This window comes from Chrysochloris asiatica, unplaced genomic scaffold (genome assembly GCF_000296735.1).
Source record: "Chrysochloris asiatica unplaced genomic scaffold, ChrAsi1.0 scaffold00012, whole genome shotgun sequence".
Lineage (NCBI taxonomy): Eukaryota > Metazoa > Chordata > Mammalia > Afrosoricida > Chrysochloridae > Chrysochloris > Chrysochloris asiatica.
Window position 1 is genome coordinate 9,421,203 of NW_006408530.1, and position 21,819 is coordinate 9,443,021.

General features: G+C 38.5%; 1 pseudogene; it reads left to right on the forward strand.

Moving 5' to 3' along the window:
• Window positions 1-313: 313 nt before the first annotated feature.
• The window catches only part of LOC102811815, a 123,004-nt pseudogene continuing 101,498 nt past the window's right edge, over window positions 314-21,819 (forward strand).

Here is a 21,819-nt window from a genome sequence, read left to right on the forward strand (position 1 = left end):
TACTTGGAGGAGGCATTTTTTCCCCCAGTCACATTCTGAGTGCCTTCCCACCTTCCGGTCCTGTTTCTGACAGTGTTTCACTGCTATTCATAGAGTTTTCAGTGACTAGTGATTCGGAAGTAGTTTGTCACTCTTTCTTCCTAGTCTTTGTTTGGAAGCTCATCTGAAACCTGTCCACCATGGGTGACCCTGCTGGTTATTTAAAATACCGGTGGCATAGCCCTCAGAATCACAGCAATTCAAACCACCACAGCACAACAGACAGACGAGTGGCAGTTGTGTGGTCGCTGTTAAACATGAATCTCCTTGCTCTATGGCCCTTAAGTCCGGCTCCAAGGTCGGATTCCCGTCCTTGGATGTCACGTCAGTCAAGAGAAGGAAGCGCAGCAAGGGTGACAGGGTTGTAATGAGACTCTTTGGGCTGCACTGTGGGTCTCTAAGTTGGTCGACCCTGCCTCAAAGCCAGGATCCAACGGCTAGGCTGGAACGGCTCCCTCGAATCCAGGGTATGTAGGACAGCCTGGCTGGCCGCTGCAGTCTCTTCCCGCTAGGCAGTGTCCCCCTGTCCGCCTGGTCTCCAGACACCTCTCACCCCGCCGCTCCGTGGTCTGGGTTTCATTTAACATCTCTACCACATCTGCACAGTTCTCGTACATCGTTCAGCTGCCACCCCCTCTATTAGTGACTTATCATAGTAGATTGTAAAAAGACTGTGGTGTCCTTCTTCAGAGTTTTCTTTTGCTCTCCCTTGGATCAGTCTCTCTGGGAAACTGGTTGCCATATCATGAAAAAGTCATGTGGAGAGGCCCATATCAGTGAATTCTGAAGCTTGGGGGCCTTTTAACTATTACTTAAGTGAGCCTGAAAGTGGATCCTTCCTAAGTTGAACTGTCAGATAAGTGTGTAGCCTTAGCCCACAACTTGACTGCATGAAATGTCTTGAGTGAGAAATATCCAACTGAGCCCTACCCTGATTTCCTACCCATAAATACTATGAGATCAGAAGTGCTTGTTCTTTTAAATGGATGTGATTTGGGGCCTTTTGATAGGCAACAGTAGATAACTAACACAGGAGATGGTGGAATGGTCATGAGTATTTTGGGGAACAAGTCAGGAAAAGCTGAATTATGAAGGCATCTAATTTGGCTTTCCAGTTGCTGTTGACTTGACTTGGACACATGGCAATTCCATATGTGTGAGAGTAGAACTGAGCCCCACAGAATTTTCAATGGTAGATGGTTTTAGAAATATATCACCTCACCAGGCCTTTCTTTTAAGGGGTCTCTGGGTGGAATCCAACCTTTGGGTTACCAGCCAAACACGTTAATAGTGTGTACCACCCATGACACATAGTTTGGGTTGGTGAACTATTTATTTTTGATGTATAATTAAATTAACATTAGTTATCTTGGTAGGAAAATAACTTTCAGTCTAGTAAACTAATTTACCAGAATAGCAAGCTACTAAGAAGTGGGACCAAAGGTCATATTGCAACATGAACATAAATCACTTCCTAAATATCACTGGAGCAAAGTCTGTCTCCATAGTACTTTAGGTTATTGACTTGTCCATTATTTTCAACTGTTAAATATTTTCTTTAGGAGTTCTTGAAAATAGAATATTTTCAGCACCCATTTCAATCTTGATTTTTCTTCACTGGATCTAAACTTAAAAGTTTAGACCTGCCTTTTACAAAGTTTTTTAGGCCTTGTAACAAAGTATGTGTTTTAGTTATCTAGTGCTGCTATAATAGAAATCCTACAAGTATGTAGCTTTAATGGACAAAGATGTATTTCTTCAAAGTTTAGGAGGCTAGACTTATAAATTCAGTGTTGGCTCTAGGAGAAGACTTTCTCTCTCTTTGCTCTGAGGAACAGTCCTTGTATGTCTTCAGCTTCTGTTTCTGGTTCCTTGGAGATTTCATAGGTCATACAATTGTCTACCTCCATCTGTGCTTTTTTGCTTTGTCTTTTGCTCGGTCTGTTCTTTTTATACCTCAAAAGATAGTACTTCAAGATATAGACTATGCTAATGCTGTCTCATTAACATAATAAAAAATATATTCTCAGATGGGATTACAACCTTAGATGTAGGCTATATAACACTTATTTTGGGGGAAACACATTCAATCCATAATATTCAATAACATTTTAAAGACTCTACAATCTGGGCATAAATGAGATTAATAAAGTTCATAAAACTCAATTACACCAACTAACTAGCAATAATTTGGAAAGATATTCTGGACCACATCATTAAAACAAGTGAGTCTTGATTTGGACATATATCAGGGGTGTTTTTTTAATTCACATATAAATTTATCTTTTAGAGAATTGGGAAAAAATACATATAAAAAAGGTTAGTGGAATTTGAAATGGAAGTAATGCATTTAAAAATGCATTAAAAAAAGAAAAAAGAACTGGAGATTATTCTGATTTCAAAAATAAATTGTAACAAAATATTTTTTCATCATATCAAAAGGATTAATTCACTGGAAAAAAAAGATAAATTTGAAAAATAATTAGTCAAAAGCTCTTGGATTACTTGATAATTCCTTAATGGGGAGGAGAGAACCATGTAATAATGTTGTTGTTGTCAGGTGCCATCAAGTCGGAACCGACTCATAGTGACCCCATGCACAGCAGAACAAAACAATGTCCCATCCTAGGCCAACCTCACTACCACTGCCACACTTGACGCCATCAATGATGCCACCTGGCTGATCCATCTCTTTAGGGGTCTTCCTCTTTTTCTCTGACCCTCCATCTTACCCATCATAGAGCATTGTTAATAATAAATTAAGTTTTTTATTTGACATAAAAACTTATAATGACAAAGATAACACTCATAATAAACTAAATAAATTAAGGCATTAATGTCAAACTGGTTAAGAAACATTATCAATTCAAAGAGTATTTAAGATAGGTTCCCACCACCCATAGACAACCATTGAGCTTATTCCTAGTCATAGTGACTCATATAGGTAGGGTCCCTAGGTCAGTAAATCTTTATGGGAGCAGAAAGCCTCATCTTTCTCCTGAGGAACTGATGGTGGGTTTGTACTACCAACATTGTGGTTCCCAGTCCAGTCTTATCCTACAGCACCAAAAGGGCTCCATCTTAAGACAGGTAACTGTGCAAGAAAACTCGAAAGGCTATGAAATCTAACTAATTTGCACATGAGTGAAACTAAGCAGAAGTTTGCCCAAACTTGCAAACACTCTGAAATACTTGTATGCCATGACCAATATGGAATCATGAATCAGAAAGAAATTTTTCTAAGCTCTCAATGAAAAAAAACAAAAACAAAAACAACTAAAAGAAAAAAAATTAAATTATCTGCTTACTGTTTTTATTAGAAAATAAGATTCAGTTATTCCCAGTTCTCTCTTAAGTCTTTTAGTCTCTCAGGAGTCCTGCCTCATTTTCAGGCCTCAGGAAGAGAAAAAACAAGTAAACACAGGCATACTTATCTCAGCAGAAGGGAAGACAGCAGGATGCACTAATAAAATGATAGCATCTCATTCTGCATTGTATGCAACTTGGATGTGTTTTTCCAAGAACAATGACCTTGTATCTACATGACTACAAAAGATCGTTTATAAAGGATGCTTCTCAAAGAAAAGAAATGGTCTACTCCAGGACAAATCCTATTTCAACTACAGAATGCAAAATGTCCCTTCTCCTGGTATACTAATTTAAAATTCTCTATTTCACTTCACCTCAAGCAATAGAAACTACTAGCTGCTTCAAAATAGTAGTTGGCCCCTACTTCACACTGCATCTCTTTTATGAATACCAATACAAGTAAACATTATAGTCTGTGCTCAGGAGTGGGTTGGCTAACAGTCTCTCCAGATTTCATTTCTGCTGCACTTCTTGGCTAACTTCAGGTTGGGTCTATATGACTCCACTGTAAGTTTGTTTTTTCATAGTGAGATTATTTTGCTTTCACCCCAAACTGGCAGCTATGTGAGTCAATGATAGCCAAGCAGAACATGCAGAGGAGAATGGTCTAAAAACAAAATCCAATTGAGTCCCCTCAGTTGTGTCTGAGGCTCAGTTCACAGAGTATTTTGTCCTTAGGGAAAATCCACTAAGTACAGAGATTTTACATTTCCTTTGGCTTCACATCACTTTCTGTAATGAAGAAAGTGCCAGAGAGCTAAGATGTTTTGGAACATTAGGTTGGCTTTAGACAATTACATAAACCATGAAATTTTGGATTGTTTTCATTCATACCAGAATTTGATTTTTTCCTTGGTTGGGGGATCTCTATTTAAGAACATTTTGGGGGGTGCTGGATAGGAGTAAGAAAGGCCTAGGAATTCATCTAGTGTTAGGGTTATGGTTAAGACTAGTTTTAGTGCTAGGAGTAAGGGTTTCATTAGGGTTAAGCATAAGTCTTGATCTATTTTTTGATCTAGATTTTATTGATTGATTGATTGATATCTATTTGATTTCTTGTTCATTTCAGAGTTCTGTAACTACATTATTCCTACTTTTAATTTTATGTTTTAGTTGTTGTAATTGTATCTCTGGCTCTCTATTTTCAGTCTTAATAGTCGTGTTTTACTTTGAATACTTCTAGATTTGGGTTGAGTGTGGCTAGTATTGTCTTGTATCTTAGTCTCAGGTTATTATCTGTTGTTGTTAGTTATCTGTCCCCCCCCCAAAAAAAAAACAAAAAACTCCTCTGAGTATTTCTTTGTAAGTTTGGTTTGTTTTTTACAAATGCTTTTAATTTTTGTTTATCTGAAAATAATTGAATTTTGTCATCATATTTCATAGACAATTTTGCTGGATATACTCTTCTTGTTTGGCAATTTTTTTTCTTTCATAGTTTTATATATGTCATTCCACTGTCTTCTTGCCTCTGTGATTTCTGCTGAGAAATCAGAACTTAGTCTTATTAGTTCTTCTTTGTAAGTAACTTTTCATTTTTCCTGAGCTGTGCTTAGGATTCTTTCCTTGTCTTTGGTTTTGAAAAATTTGATTATAATATGTCTTGGTGGCTTTCTTTGGGGGTCTTTCCTGTTTGGAGTTTGTTCAACTTCATGAATAGCTATTTTCTCATCTTTCATGATGTTGTTGTTGTTGTTAAGTGCCATCGAGTTGGTTCCTACCCATAGTGACCCTGTATAGAGTTTCCAATGAGCAGCTGGTAACCTTGAACCACCGACCTTGCATTTCAAACAGCTTTGCAGTCTGGCGCATTAACTCACAGCGTCGTCATACCAGGACTCCTCTTCATGATGTTATTTACGTGTCTCTTCCTGTTCTGCAATTCCAATCACAGTAAGTTATTTCTTTTGATAGTGTCCCATATTAATCATAGGCTTTCTTCAGAATTTTAGTGAATCCATTCACAGAACTCTCCAACTAATGATTAAACTCTAAAGAAAGAAGGAAAGCACTTCTGTTAACATTCTTTAAGTTTTCTCTTTATTAGTAGCAATAGAATTCTCAGAAACAGTAAAAGTTATCAAAGTCCTGATCAAAGCATTTTTCCCATCCAGAGAAGCCTGCGTTAATAGCAGACAAGAATAGGTTTTTAAAGGGGTACTGGCACTGAAGGAGGTGAAAAAAATTTTGGCCGATTTCGTGGGGTTATCTTGTGCTACTGCCATCCTAGGACTATTTGGGTGGGGACTAATCCTTTCTGACCTCTATAGTGTTAAGTTTACAATTCAAATCAAGAGAGTCAATGGCACTTAACCTGTGCTAATGTTTGAAAATATAGGTCACTGAATTGCTCTGCTTTTAAAATGGAATTAACATATAGAAGATCATTGTTCTCCCTTTTCACAAAGAGAAGGCCAGCAGATTGGCATTGAAACCACCAGTTAGATTATTAAATTCCACTCTCTTCACCTCCCAGGAGGTGGTTGGAAAAGACCTGGATTCTGCACCTTCTCAAGATTATTGAGCTTTGTTAAGTAACACAAAAATCCAGGAGGTTAGGTTATCAAATTTGTCAAAAAAAATTTTTTTAATGATATATGAAAAGTGTTCACTGTGCTGAGATCAAAGGAACATATGAAAAGGTGTAAAAACAGAAACAAGTACATAAAAATTTTTAGTAAATGCTAGAGTGGCATTTTAAAAAGGTAAGAAAAGGATATCTGAGGGGCTTCAAAAAGTTCCTGGAAAATGGAATCAAATGATAATGGACATTTTTCATAAACTCTTTTAAATCCATTGTACTATTGAATAAGGTTGGCTAGTTATGGGAGTAAGGAGCTCTGGTAGCGTAGTGGTTACGAATCGGGCTGCAAGCCTTAGGGTCAGCAGTTCGAAACTACCAGCTGTTCTGCAGGAGAAAGATGAGGCTTTCTGCTCCCGTAAGGATTTGCAGCCTTGGAAACCCTGTACAGGGTCGCTATGAGTCGGAACCGAATCCACGGCACATAACAACAACAACAACAGTTATGGGAGTAGGTAAGACTTTCTACCCCCATAAAGATTTACAATAAATGCACAAAGTGAATGGCTTACAAGCTTTCATAAGTGTACTTAGTTTCAGAATGAGGAAGATAAGGTAAAATCTTCACTGAATAGTTTTCCAAATGAATCTGGTTACGCCTTCATTTCAGGAACAGAGGATTCTAGGACCATCAAGAAGGAAGAGCAAGAGTGGAGCAGGAAATCCTACCTAGAAAAACATGAGCAGTAGAGACCATGGCAGAGGAGATGCGTGGAGAGAGAGAGCAGATGCGAACTCTAGGCCCATGGACTGAGAAAGACTGTGTACCTGTGGGCAGGAGGCTGTCTTGCAAAATGTGCCCTTGGGACATTTAAATGAATAGATACTTTTTGCTTTGTGTGTGTACATGAAATATTTTTGCTTTGTTGAGTTTTGAAAAATAAGATGTAAAAGGGAAGCCACAGAGAGGAAGCTGGATAACTGTTGTTGTAGTGAGGGGGGTGAAATTACTGAGATGTAACAAAACATGATTGGTTGAAAGTAAAGCTGAGGTTCTTGTCTGTTAATATTCACTCAATTCACAATAAAAGATTTAAACAACAACAACAAAAAAGATTTACAGCGTCAGAAATCCTATACAGGGTTACTATGAGTTGGAACCGGTTCAGTGGCACATGCCAACCACCACTACCACCACCAATTCTAATGATGGTTGACTGAACAGGAAAAGGTAAAACATTAACTTACTGCCTCCCCTCCCAGGAGACAAGCTAGAATGTTAATCAGGTTACCCAGTGGACCAATCTTCTGGTTTCCCTTATGTTTTCAAACAGGTCTGCAACGTAGCCCCTCCCCAGTTCTGATCCCATATAGCCTGTACTGACCTGCGCTCAGGGTTCAGAATGTAGAGAAGTTAGGTCCTTTGAGCCAGACAGCTTAATAAACCTGAAACTGCTTCATCTCTCCGTGGCCTCGGTTTCTTCAATGACAGATCTAAAACTGCTGTAACACTCTTGGATCAAAAACTGCTCTAACAGGCTAATATCTTCTTATAAAGAAAAAAAAAAGTTTTATCCTTACTTCACAACAAATAACAATATAAATGGGTTAAAATCCATCGAACCCACTTCTGTCTTATCAATTCTGAATCACAGTGATCCTCTAGGACAGAGTAGAACGGGTCTGTAAAATTGCTGAGACTGTTAAGGCTTCCAGGAGTACAGACTGCCTCATCTTTCCACCTTGCTGGTGGGTTCCAACCATCAACCTTGAGGATAGTAGCTCAATGCTACCAAGGCTGCTATAAATGGTTTGAGGTTTAAATATACAAAAGAACATTTAAGTAAATTTTTATGTTCCTAGGATTGGAGGACCTCTGGTAGGGTAGTGATTACGAATCGGGCTGCGAACCACAAGGTTAGCAGTTCGAAACTACCAGCTGTTCCGCAGGAGAAAGATGAAGCTTTCTGCTCCGGTAAAGATTTACAGCCTCGGAAACCCTGTACAGGGTTGCTATGAGTCGGAATCGACTCCACGGCACATAACAACAACAAGAAGATTGGAGAAGCTTGTGTAACAGTGAATTCTAAAATATAGTGTAAAACAAATGCTTGATATGTATTTGCTTTTAGAAAAGAAGAAATGTAAAATGCTAAGAGAAAAAGAAAAGAAATGGCAGAGTACATAAAAATGTTGGAAGTATGTATAACAGAGAGTTGTTGTTATTGTGAAGTGCCGTCCAGTCGGTTCCAAACCTGTATAGGGTTTCCAAGGAGCAGCTGGTGAGCTTGAACCGCTGACAATGCAGTTCAAACGGCTTTGCAGTGGGCACATTAACCCACAGCACCACATCAGGACTCCTATAATGAAGACTTGGAGTTGTTGTTGTTATGTGCCGTGGAGTCAGTGGTTCAGACTCATAGAGACCCGTACAGGGTTTCTGAGGCTGTAAATCTTTACAGGAACAGAAAGCCTCATCTTTCTCCCGGGGAACAGCTGGTAGTTTCGAACGGCTGATCATGAGATTAGCAGCTTGATTCGTAACCACTACCCTATGCTACCAGAGCTCTCCTTAATATATGGGAGTGCTGTGGCTTTGTAGAATAAGCATTGGGTTGCTAACAGCAAGGTCACTGTTTCGACCCCACCAGCTGCTCCCTTTTAGAAAGATGAGGCTTTCTGTTTCTAAAAGATTTATAGCCTTGGAAGCCCTATTCAGAGTTGCTATGAGTTGGAACAAACTTGGTGGCGCTTAACAACAATTCCTTAATATAGAGAGAATGCTTACAATTCAAATGAAAGGCACAAACAACAATAGAAACAGGAGGGGGGAAAAGGAAGAGGCTATTCACAAAAGAAATGAAAATAGTCAGTGAGCATGTGAATTTATCTTCAACCTCATTAGCAGTCAAGGAATGCAAATTAAAATAACAATGAGATAACATTTTTCTTTCAGATTGGCAAAGATATTTTTTACAGAATGTAATCCTAAATGTTGGAAAGAGTATAAAGGAAAATGCATGTTTTTATACTGTTGAGTAAGATACACAGTTACACAATCATTTCTGGGAAAATTTATTAATATGTATCAAAAGCCTTTAGAAAAATAATATCTTTTAACTAAACAATTACACTTCTAGGATTTTAACCTATGACAATTAATTAATATGCTTACAAACATTGGGAAAAGGCTTACTGCATAAATATCCTTCAGTAGGTGAATAGGTTACATCAACTATATAACTATAATAGAAATTTGTGTCACTCTTAACATTATGGTAAAGATGTCTATTTCTATAATAAATAATAAATTGATACTCAAAATATAATTTTATGTAAAAAACTATGCAAATGGCACCTAAAGTATAATTCTAAATTGGAGAAATATATCAATAACTCTGAAAAGAAAGGCTACAAACAGTTTAATATCTTTTTTGTGTGTGTCTCAGTATTGAAATTTTGGTGATTTGCATTTCCTTTCTGCATATACACTTTTTTTGTGAATTGAGTGCAAGTTTACAGAGCAGATCATCAGTTTTACATTCAGCAAATCATATACTCCATTTCATTTCAATGATTGCAAACCCATCAATGTAACGTCCCTATTTCACTTTCTACTTATAATTCTAGGTTCCATTCCTTCTTCTTTCCTAATCCTTCTGAATTTTGTCCTTTATAAATACTGCCCTTTTGATTTCTAATGATTGACCATTCCATGGTGGGCATACCACACTATTTTTATTGTCCCTGCTATATACCTAGTTACTGCTTGGCTGAAAATTGAATCACAATGGTGAGTTCAGTTCCATATCTGAAGAATGCCCAAGGGCCGTAGTTTTGTGGTTCCTCTACTCTCTTTCTAACCAATCAATAAGTTTGTTCTTTCTGATAATTCTAAATTTTTTACATATTTTCACACACTCTATACAGTACCTTCTAATGTGATCCCTTTCAGAGTTGTTGGTAGTGGTAACCAGGCACAATCTAATTCTTTTGGTGTATGGGTCATGGAGACCGGTGTTTAAATGTTTCATTAGTCCATGGGACTATTTCAACCTGTCTTTTATTTTCTTCATTCTTCTTTCCTCCACACAGGAGAGACCAATAGTAGTACCTTAGATGGCCTCTCATGAGTTTAAAATCCCAGTAACTGCTCTTTAAAGTAGGATATAGAACATTGTCTTTGCGGACTATATGTCATGCCAATTGATCATGGTGTCTCCTAAGACTATTATCTTGAGCCCCCCTGGCCCAGCAACTCATTCACTCGAGGTGCTTGGTAACGTCTAAGAAGTTTTCATAATTTTGCCTCCTGTATACGCTACTCAACTCATGTATATGTTTGTAGGTAAATATCTATATACAAATATTCTCTGTCAAAACTATATATATATATTTGTGGGAATATTCTTATATATTTGTGGGTATATTCTCATTCTCCCTTCCACATAATGTTCAACCTGTGTATCTATCCATGTGTCTATGCATAGATAACTGTTATTGAAGGACTGTGGATATAACAGTATTTACCACTCTTCTCTTTAACTCTTACATTCTTCCCCATGTTCCTTCATTCTTCTGTCAACCTCCCTCTTGTTGTATACTGCCTTTCCCATCACCCAAGTTAGCCAGTGAATTATTTTCCCTTCCCTCTCACCCCTAGTAACATCAAAGAATGTTTCTTTTAGCATGTAAACATTTTCTTGACTTTTTACCATAATGGCCTCATAGTATATTTGTCCCTTTCTGACTAACTTTACTCAGCATGATGTCCTCTATGCTGATCCAAATTAAGGTGTTTCACAGATTCCTTGTTATTCCTCAGCATTGTGCAGTATTCCATTGGATACATGTACCAAAGTTTGTTTATCCATTCTTCCATTGATGGGCATTTAGATTGTCTCCATCCATTCTTCCATTGATGGGTATTTAGACTGTCTCCATCTTTTTGCTTTTGTAATAAGTACTGCAGTGAACATACTGTGCATATTCCTATTCGTGTCATGGTTCTTATTTCTTTAGGACATATACCAAGGAGAGGAATTGTCATATGATATTTCTATTTCCAATTTTTTGAGGAAGCGCCATACCATGTTTCACAGTAGTTATACCATTTTATTGTCCTCCAGCAGTGTTGGAGGGTTCTTTTCTCTCTACATCAGTGCAATCTTTTGTTGTTTTCTTGTTGTTGTTGTTGTTGTTTTAACTTTGCTATTGATGCTATGGTGAGATGAAATCTCATTATTGCTTTGATTTGCATCTTACACTGCACTTAACAACAACAATGGCTAATGATCATAAGCATTTCTTCATATGTTTATTGGCTACGTGAATGTTTTATCTGATTGTCTGTTCTTGTTCTCTGCTCATTTTTTACTTGCATTGTTTGTCTTTTGCTTGCTGAGGTGTTGACATTTTCTATGCATTTTAAAGATTAGTCCCTTTCCTGATATGTCATTGCCAAAAATATTTCCCCAGTATGTGGGTACTCTATTTACTTCTTAAGTGAAATCATTTGTCGCACATAAACTCAAAAAACCAAACTCCATCATGAATCAATATTGATACATATCAACCCTTTTTAAGGATTTTTGAGAATGTAAATGTGGATCAGACAGCCTCATTATTCTCCCTAGGAACACCTGGTGGGTTTGAAACACCAACCTTGTGACTAGCAACCCATCACCTAACACAGCACCACATGAGGGTCCAATGTTCAGGAGGTCCCAGTCATCTAATGTGTCTTCTCTTGTTTGAATGTTTTCAGTTATATTTGGTAGTATATTTCTTTTGTCTGTTATCATTTTTCTGACTTTGTTCAATGATTATACACATTTATTATATTTGTGTAGTTATTTTAAGATATTTTAAAGGCTGAGAAATTCCAGTTGTAATAGTTATTTTTAAATTACAGCTTATTTTGGAAAAATTTTAAATTTTCAGAAAAAAATGTAAAGATAGTACTGTTGTTGTTAAGTGCTGTTGAGTCAGTTCCGACCCATAGTGACCCTGTATAGGGTTTCCGAGAAGCAGCTGGTGAGCTTGAACTGCCGACCTTGAGGATCAAACCAACTTTGCAGTCCAGCACATTAGCCCATAGCATCACAACAGGACTCCAAAGATGGTATACTGTTGTTGTTGTTAGGTGCCATCAAGTCGGTACCGACTCATAGTGACTCTATGCACAGCAGAATGAAACATTGCCCGATCCGGGGCCAACCTCACTAATGTTGCCATGCTTGAGTCCAATGATGCTGCCATATTGCCAATCCATCTTGTTTGGGGTCTTCCTCTTTTTCTCTGACCCTCCACCTTACCAAACATGATGTCCTTCTCCAACAACTGGTCCCTCCTGACAATATGTGCAAAGTATGAGAGTAGAAGTTTGGCCACCCTGGCCTCCAAGGAGCAATCTGGCTGTACTTCTTCCAGAATGGATCTATTGGTTTTTTGGAAGCCCATGACACTTGGTATAGGAATCTCATATATCCTAAACTTAATTACCCCTATGTTGTTTGTTGTTGTTAGGTGCCGTCAAGTCAGTTCTGACTCATAGTGACACTACGAACAACTGAATGAAACCATACCTATTATTGCGCCATCCTCACAACTGTTGTTATGTTTGAGCCCATAGTTGATGTCATTATGTCAATACATCTTGTTGGGGCACTTTCTCTTTTTCATTGACCCGCTACATCTAGTGCTGCTGTATCAGAAGTACTACAGTGGACAGTTTTAACAAACAAATTTATTATCCACAGAATAGGAAGTTGTTGTTGTTATGTGCCATGGAGACGGTTCCGACTCATAGCGACCCTGTACAGGGTTTCTGAGGCTGTAAATCTTTACGGGAGCAGAAAGCCTGATCTTTCTTCTGCAGCGCAGCTGGTAGTTTTGAACTGCTGACCTTGCAGTTCGCAGCCCGATTTGTAACCACTATGCTACCAGAAGTAAGGAGTATAAATTCAGAGTTCTGGCTCTGGGGAAATGTCCTTGCCTCCTTTCAGCATCTGTAGACCCAGCATTACCTTGTGATCACTGTGTTTCTTAACATTAACCTTTCCCTGGATCTAGGAGTTTCACAGTGCATGTACCCCAGGTCCAAAGGATGGTCTTTTTTCTTGGTGCTATCATATTCCTCTTTCTCTGCTCACATCTCTCTTCTTTTATTTGTTAGAGCCAGAAGAACAAACAAATCTGTCTTGGAGGAAGTAAAGTCAGAATGTTCCTTAGATGCAAAGATGACAAGACTTCATCTCTCATACTTTGGACATGTTGTCAAGAGGGACCAATTCCTAGAGAAGAACATTACTCTTGGTAAAGTGAAGAGTACGCAAAAAAGAAGGCCCTCAGTGAGATCTATTAGCACAATGACAGCAACAATGGCTTCAATATACTAATTGTGAGGAGGGCGTAAGACTGTACAGTGTTTGGTTCTGCTGTGCATGGGGTTACTATGAGTCAGAACTGACCTGAGGGTATGTAATAACAGCCACTCTGACTTTAAAGGGATTGCCATTGAAGTCAACTAGATGGCATCTGGTGTGGTGCTGTTTGTGCTTCATGCAGTCCAGGTACCTCCTCCCAATATTCCTGAGATTCTATCATTCACTTCATTTACACACATGCTGTACTCACCCAATACATTATTATTTTTACTAGTCTTGTTGTTGTTGTTGTCAAGTCAATTCAGACCCATAGAGAACCTGTATAGGGTTTCCAAGGAGCAGTTGGTGAACTTGAACCACTGACCTTGCAGTTCAAAAGGCTTTGCAGTCTGGTGCATTAACCCACAGTGCCACACCAGGACTCCTTACTAGTCTTAGCAATCCAAAATTACCAGCTCAGTTCAGAGTTGGGTTTTTAAAAAGATTTTACCTTTCATTTACTTTTGTCTCCAACACCATCCCATGATTTATGTAGACCCAGCTTTCTTATATCATTTTGTTCAGCCTGAAAAACTTTGAAAACATATATTGCAAAATACCTGCTGTGATTAATTCCTTCTGTTTTTGTTTTTCTAGGGAAAGTCTTAATTTCTCCTTAATTTTTAAAGGACAATTGCAGGATACAAAATTCTTGATATTTTTAAATACTTTATTTTATTTCATTCATTTCTTGCTTGCATAGCACCTGGAAAAAAAAAAAAAAGCCACTGTAATCTTCATCCTACTTTCTGTGTAGTAAGATTCCCCTTCCTCTTTGGCTTCTGCATTGCAGTTTAGCACAACGCTTGTTCTTATGAAATGAAGGCCAGACATGCCTGCACTTTCTATGTTTATAATTTCTGACACCAGCCATTTCCTCCCGACGGCACTCACTATATCTCTGATAAGTTCAATAATCAGTTGCAATAGCCACACAGAACCCAAAGACAATTCTCACAGTTATGTCCTTTATTAAGAAAGGAACAGGCTACAACTTGGGATTAGGATCAGGATTAGGGTCAATAAAATCTGGAAGACTTCCTTGATGAGGACAGCACATCACTTCATTCTTCAGGCCAGGACAGCTCCTCTTAGCCATGCATGCAGGCAGGTCCTTCTCCTTGTCTTGAAAGCAGGCTGGCTCTTCCCTCTGTCATATATGTTCCATCTTGACTGTTCACATCCCTTTCAGCTGTGTCCACCATGTCTCTGCCATGTAGGCGTGTCTGCCTTTAGCTGCCTTACCATCAGCCTTCCCACTGCTGACTGACCAATCTCACAGCCAGTGTAGTAGCTTGTTCATGTCTTAGCTGCTTTCCTAGCATCAGGTTTCTGCCACCACATTCGACTCTGTCCCAGGTCCTCTTCCTGTCTGTAGCCACCAGCTCTGCCCCAGGACCACTTCCAGAGTCATCTCCACCTTCAGCGTTATTGCTCTTGACCCATATTTCAGCTCATTTAGAAGGATTCCTGACCTTCTTTATTCTCTCTTTTGGCCTCTAAAAGGTTTTATGGCATTGATTGCTTGAATAAGCAAATTCCTTGTCAAGCTCAATGACTAGCACTCCCAATAGAACCATGAACTGACTAATTCCCTCGGTGGACCTCAAATCACTGAGTTTGCATAGTAAAAGGACCAATTCTTGCAAATACAGCAATCACAAGGCAGACCTCAGAAAGTATCAAACCATTAAGTTATTTACAGTTTACTCAGGAAAGTCAATTAGCCTAGAAAACAATAATAAACTGGCTGGGGTAGAAAGCTACTTGGAAGTGTCTTCCCCAATTTGATTCAACCAAGAATTAGGACATAGCTCAGGATTTAGAGGGAAAAAATCCCCCAAACTATTTATCCAATGACTCAAGACTGAAGGCCACATAAAGGAACACATTTCACTATAGACCACATCTGACATTGTGGGCATGGATTCCTAAATGTATTTAACATTTTGAAGCTTACTTCTGTTTTCCCATACACTTTACTAATCCAAATCAGTCATTAACAATTAGCCTTAAATAGAGTAAAAAACTCCTTTCAGATTGTGGTCTTTCAGGTGCCAACCACCCAGTGCTGCTGCAGGTGTCCATCTAATCTGGTTAAATTATCCAAGGCAAACTCTTCTGGTGGCTGACAAAATTTAACTGAGAAAATAGTATCATTTTGCTCTGAGCCTTTGCTCGACATCCCCGTATCCCTGACAAATTTGTATCAACTGGCTAAGCCATGATTCTCAGTATTATGTAAGCATCCTTCATTTTGTGATCCGATGTAATTATCTTATGTGTTATAAATCCTAACCTCTATAATGTCAATGAAGCAGGATTATGTTAATGAGGTAGGAAGCAATCTAAAGATTAGGTTGTATTTTGAGCCAATCTTTTTTGAGATACAAGATTAAACAAGCAAACAGAGATCAGAGGGCCCTCAGTACCACCTAGAAAGACAAATCAGCCAGGACTGCAATGTGTCCTTTGGGCTAAGGGTCCCTATGCTGAGAACCTCCTAGTCCCCAGGCAAGATAGATGCAAAGGCATATATAGATCTCCAAGGAACACCGGAAGGAGACAAGGACCTTACTCAGGAGCTTACAAAGACAAAATCTTCCCCTGGAGCTGGTACTCTGAATTCAGCCTTCTAGCTTCCTCAAATGTTAGTGAATAGATTTGTTTATTAAAGCCATACACTTGTGCTATTTCTGTTATAGCAGTACTTGATAAGTAATAGCCTCTTGAGGTATCACCATAGTAAAAACTTGAAGGGACTATTTGTTTGGCCACTCTACTCTTTTAGGAGTCCTGGTGTGGTGCTGTGGGTGCAAGATCGGTGGTTCAAGCTCACCAGCTGCTCCTCAGAAACCCTGTACAGGGTTGCTAGGAGTTGGAATCGACTTGACGGCACTCAACAACAACAACAACTCTATTCAGCACATGCCTCCCCCTTGATTTACCCTTTCACATTTACAGTGTATGCAATCACAATGACTTCTTTAGCATCAACACTACCATCTTTACCATATAATTGTATCAACATCTTTCACTACCTCCTCTTCCCTGCACTCATTAGAAAAGAATCCCTTCTTGTCCCCTCATTTCGAGTGTAAGCACACTCACGAAAGTATGAAAACTGGCCTCTTCACATCTTTGCTGTTGTTATGTCACTGGGTGTCATTGAATTGGTTCTGACTCATAGCGACTCTATGCACAACCAAACAAAATGCTGCCTGGTCTTGTGCCTTCCTCACAATTGTTCTGTTTGAAACCATTGTTAATGCTATTGTATTAGTCCATCTTATTGAGGGTCTTCCTCTTGTTCACTGACCTTTCACTTTTCCAAGCATGACATCCTTCTACAGAGACTGGTCCCTCCTGATAATAGGTCCCAAGTATGAGAGACGAAGTCTTGTCATCCTTACTTCTAAGAAGCATTCTGGCTGCACTTCCTCCAAGACACTTCATGTCTTTATTTTCTCCTACTTTAGATAGTGTTCACATTGCCCATCTCTATCAAACTAATTCATACTCAGGATATATGCTTCTTGATCTGAAGAATCTTCAGTTTTAGTTGTAATTCTGAGCATCTGCATCCATAACAAAAAGGCCAATCCAGGTCAAGCTACAAATTACAACAAATCTACACCAACTCAGGGTGTCAAAAATCTCTCCTCAGTTCAGTCAGGGTCAGCTTATCCCTTGCCATTGTGGATTAAATCAACAAGTACCAGATGTAAGTTTGTAAATCCATACAACTCCCTAAAGGTCAGAATAGTCAGGCCCTTTTCATTCATCTCCAGACATCTGGGGCTAGGTCAGTGAATGCCAGCTCTAGGTTCAGAGACCACACAATTCTCTACACTTCAGACAGAGTCCACATGCCCCCCTACACTTTAGAACAGCCAATCCCTTCTCTCTTTCTTTGGCCTAGCCACCTAGGGCTAGGGCAACAGGTACCAGAGGAATATGTTCAAATTCAGCCTGCGCCCTCATTATTATATTTCCTCTACTTCCACTTATCTTATAAACCAACACATAGGTCTGTAAGCAAAACAAGCTGTTTACTCGTCTGCTTCTATTAACTATTACTCCTGAAAGAAACTTTTTCTGATGGGCACTAACATGTCCTATCCCAACACACCCTTCAGATTTTATAGGGTTGTGCCCATGTGGACATTCTTTTATTGTTCATTCACCAAACAGCTGTTTTGGTCATTTGAGTATTCAGTCATCATTGTACTCTAATTCAAAGTCTGGTATAATTGTCTTTTGCAAATCCCCTGACCTCACAGTTTTTTCAGGCATAAGCTCCATTCACAGATTCACTTTTTAGCATATCCAATCAACTATTGGCTGAAGGGCAGAGCTGCAGTCTTTATTTTGTTACATTACTCAATAGTCATTTTAACCATACATTTAGGTCTCTTTTACACTACCCAGTAGGGGAACTATTTCTCCATTTTTGTTAGGGTTTTGTTAGTGTTGTCTTTTGCTTTTATTTCTAGTGTTTTGATTGTTGTTGCTTTTTCCTAAGGCTTCCATCTTCCATTTCTCTGTTTACGTTATCCATCTGTTTTTGCATAATGTTTACTATCTTCATTAAAACCCTTAATGTGTTCATCATAATGATTTAAAAATCTCTGTCTAATAATTCCAGTCTCTGGTCATATCTAATTCTGGTCCAGTGATTGCTTTACCATTGCAGGCATTTCTTACCCTTTGGCAGCTCCTCTAATTTTTTGTAGTAAACCAGTATTAGGTTTTAAGGAATTATTTAAATAGAACTTTAGTGTGAGGGTCAATGTTGATCTGCCTAGCACTGAAGCCGTAGTTAATGTATTCTTTAGCTATGTATAGATGCCAGAAGAATATAATCCATCTAGTGTCCTTGTTTTTGTCTCCCTTCTTAACTCTGGACTTTCTTAAGAACTGTTTCTCAGAAAAAAAAATCCTGCATTTTAAAGCTCATTTTGTTGAAACCCATTAACTATATTGAAAACTTATTGGTGTGGTAGCAAACTGTGAGGGAGAAAAAGTATTCTGTGAGCTTTTTTATTCAGTCTCTTAGTGGACTTGTGTTTCTGGGCTGTGACCTTCATAAGTATCTATCAGTGGTACGACTCCCTCTCTCCTTTTCCTCCATGTCCTTCCCTATAGTAGTACCAATCTGTTTATTTGAAGCCCTGGATTCTGTTGACTATACTCTTCTGCTTACGATGATAGAAGAAGGTTAAGAAGGCTGGAGAGGGAGAAATAGCATCCTCCCAGCTGAGATAAGGCTGTAGGAAGTTTGTTCCCCAGGAGAATTGGTCTTTGTAATGGAGGACATTATTGGCCTATTTCACGACTACCTTTTCCCTCTGCTTGCCAGAATCTTAAGGGATATTTCTTGGCTGTCATCATAAAAACCTGGCAAGATTCTTGGAGATAAAATCCTTAAACATGTGCGTGTGGTGGTGATGGTGGGGTGTTTCTAAAACTGCTGTCCCCAGGAGTTTAGCATTCTCAAGGTAGCCTACACTCAGTCACCTGAAACACATGAACACTGTTATTTAAATGTCCCATTGGTTTATGGGGAGTCCTGGTGTGGCGCTGTATGATGAACAATGGACTGGTAACCACAAGGTTGGTAGTTCAAACCCACCAGTCGCTCCTTGGAAACCCCTTAAAGGGTCACTCTGAGTTGGAACCAAGTTAATGTCACTTACCACACACACACATCAGTTTATGTCTTCTGTTCTACGTCAGCAGATTTCAGCTGTCAGTCTCTGGATGTGCCTGTCTGTCTTCTGATTTTAAGATATTAGCTTACCTTGTTTTTTTGAAGAGTCTGAGGAATGTAATTGTCAATTTTTCCAGCTTTTAGTTATTTTAAGAACAGGAGTGATCGTTTCCAAGCCCTTTCTTTATATGTTCGAGCTGAAACCGAACATCTCTAATCATTATTTTCAAAATTATGTTCAGTTAGCTTTTTATAAAAAGAACAATTGGATTATGTCTTTTTTCTTTGCAAATAATATTTGACATCCTCCACGGTTTCCTCAAATTGGATGTCATTTCAGCATACTCAAACATAAGTTGATATAAACCAAAATAGCTTGATATTGGGGATATATAATGATGGGTGAAAGAGATCTCATACTGCATATTCTAATTCTGATTTCCTTCTCTTCCTCTCTCTAGGTAAACAATAATAACAGTAGTAAAGTCTAAACCAGACGGCTTGTCCATACTCTGGTCTTCTGATGACAACTCACCAAGCTAATGGGCCAGTCCCATTAGACATGCACAGATTTAGTAGTTGGTTTTCTGATGATCCACCGAGGGCCCTAGATACACCAGATATGTACAAGATAGGGTTAGGGGGGCACTCTATTCTTGAAATACTTTCTTCTTGAAGAATACATGTGGGAATAAGTCTCTTGCTTACTTTTCTTTGGTGATCATTCTCTACCCTTTGTTGAAAAAATCAAAAATAAATAAATTTAAAAAATCAATAAGTGGTTTCTTATTTAAAAGCTTTGGAAAGGACTTGGAAGGAAGAGGGGAAAGGACACAAAGAGCATTATTGGCAGTTACCACTCCACTTAAAACTTTCTGGGACTATGTTGCAGAGGCTCCACATTTAGACACTGCTGAGTCTCTTCTCGCTCCCTCTATCCTTTTTATAAAGATAGTTGGAAAAAAAACCACTATTCCCACCACCACTCCAGAAACCACCTTTCTTCTGTCAGAAGAATCAGCAGTATATACTACTATGCTACAGCAACCATAACCCCTGAGAAGAAAATATTATAAAAAGTATAAATATTAATGTTATATTTAGACACATAGAGTAAATTATAATGCAAAAGTTGTATTTAGTAGTAGCTGCTTTTGTCTTATTTACCTATCTAGATAGGTGTTATAGCGGTATTGCTTAAGGCACAAAAAGGTATTTAGAATGAGAATATCTATTTCTCTCCCTCTACTTTGCTGAATGATTCCTTTAGGAATGCGAAATTCCTAACATTTTCAAGAGGTCACATAGCCTTCAGATGTTGCTTCGAAATCATTATTTTGTTCACACTCTTATGCTTATCTTCTCCTGTGAAAATTGTTTATTTTCTGCATTTGGTTACTGCTTTTAACAAAAGGACTTATCACGAGGAAATGTGGACTTGCTTTTGCAATTTATGTGGACGTGTATGTACGACAGAGCAAGAAATTAGAGGTTAGACATGACTGCCTTGAATACTTATTCTAATGAAGTTGTAACTGTGTGTGCTTGGCACACACGGGTAGTGTTCATGCTGAATCAGAGGCTATACAAATTATAGTTTTGCATAAATGAATAATTTTATATATGTTGATAATTCATGCACTGTCGAGTAGTCCATAGAATGCTGATGCTTTCCAAGTTTCTTTTTTCTTCCTTTGCTCAAAGGGACATGATTAGATACTTTCTTTAATATATGAGGAAAATGAAACAAATGTTCCTCCTCACACCCTTCCCACAACTTGACAGACTGCAGAGCTGACCTTCAACGTGTTCCTGCTTTATGTGTCTCAGCAGACCACAATGCCAACTTGCCAACTGTTAGTTCTCCTTCCCTCCATGGAAAGACTGGTAAATGTTACCCAGATGAAACAAGAGAATAGTCTATTAAATGCAGTCTTTAGCTAAATTTTACCAGGCAACATTATGATGCTTTAGTGAGAGACTACATTGTTAATGACTTTCTATAGTCCTTTCTTTCACATTTCTGGACAATGTACACCTTAAAAATAATCAGTTTAATGGTCATATATTCAAAAGTAGAAGCAAACTTTTTTTTTTTTTTTTAATCTTATTACTGTTTTATCATTTGTACCCCAGTAGGAGTCCTGGTGTGGCGCTGTGGGTTAATGCACCAGATTGCAAAGCCATTTGATCTTTAAGGTCGGCGATTCAAGCTCACCAGCTGCCCCTTGGAAACCCCATACAGGGTCGCTATTGGTCGGAATCGACTCGATGGCACTTGACAACAACAACAGCAACAATGTGTTGGATAACATATTTATACATGATAGAACTTTTTTGTTGTTGATGATTTTATTTGTATGTCAGTGATTCCAGATTGGGACAGATTTAAGCATATCTGATTAACTGCCAGTGTGAGCTCTTTGCTGAGGCCCTAAAAAGTCTTCCCAGATAACAACAGAATGTCAAGAGGAAAAGGAAATTGGAAATTATGCAATAAGATATTTTAGCAGCTGCAAAAATCCTAACTGGGTTTGATGATCCTATGTAAATCTGTATCTGTCCTAAAGCAATGGTTATATTGCTTAAGGCTAGACGACCAAAGGTGGGTCTATTCAAAAACAAAACACAAAATTGGAGGAGCCATTTCACTGAACACTGTAAGAAATTGGAGTGAAAGTAAAATTGATTTGAGGACTGTTTGAGTATGACACAGAATGTGAAAGAAATAGCCTTAGGAATCATCTCAAAAC